Source organism: Penaeus monodon, chromosome 24, assembly GCF_015228065.2.
Source record: "Penaeus monodon isolate SGIC_2016 chromosome 24, NSTDA_Pmon_1, whole genome shotgun sequence".
Lineage (NCBI taxonomy): Eukaryota > Metazoa > Arthropoda > Malacostraca > Decapoda > Penaeidae > Penaeus > Penaeus monodon.
In genome coordinates, this window is record NC_051409.1 from 19906204 (window position 1) to 19906464 (window position 261).

At 38.7% G+C, this 261-nt stretch overlaps 1 protein-coding gene across 1 annotated transcript in view; it reads right to left on the bottom strand.

Moving 5' to 3' along the window:
- Nucleotides 1-261, bottom strand: part of LOC119588643 (clustered mitochondria protein homolog) — a gene marked incomplete in the record, with an annotated part of 24545 nt that overhangs the window by 3995 nt on the left and 20289 nt on the right.

The following is a 261-nucleotide window of genomic DNA, read 5'->3' on the forward strand; positions in this document are numbered from 1 at the left end:
CTGCCATGACATTGTAGTTGATGATGGATGGATGACAAATTATGGATGAAGATGAAATGGATGAAAAAATATTGGACAGAAGCTTGAGAAAAAAAAAATGAGGAAAAATTTTAAAAATATATATATATAGAAATATGGAATTGAAAATTAACTTGATGCCAATGGGTGGTTTCCCGATGTGAAAGCCCTCTCTCCCGGGCTGTATTTATATTGGCTCAGGCCCCGCTGCTGGGGGATGGTGTTGGCACCATAGAATGCGCA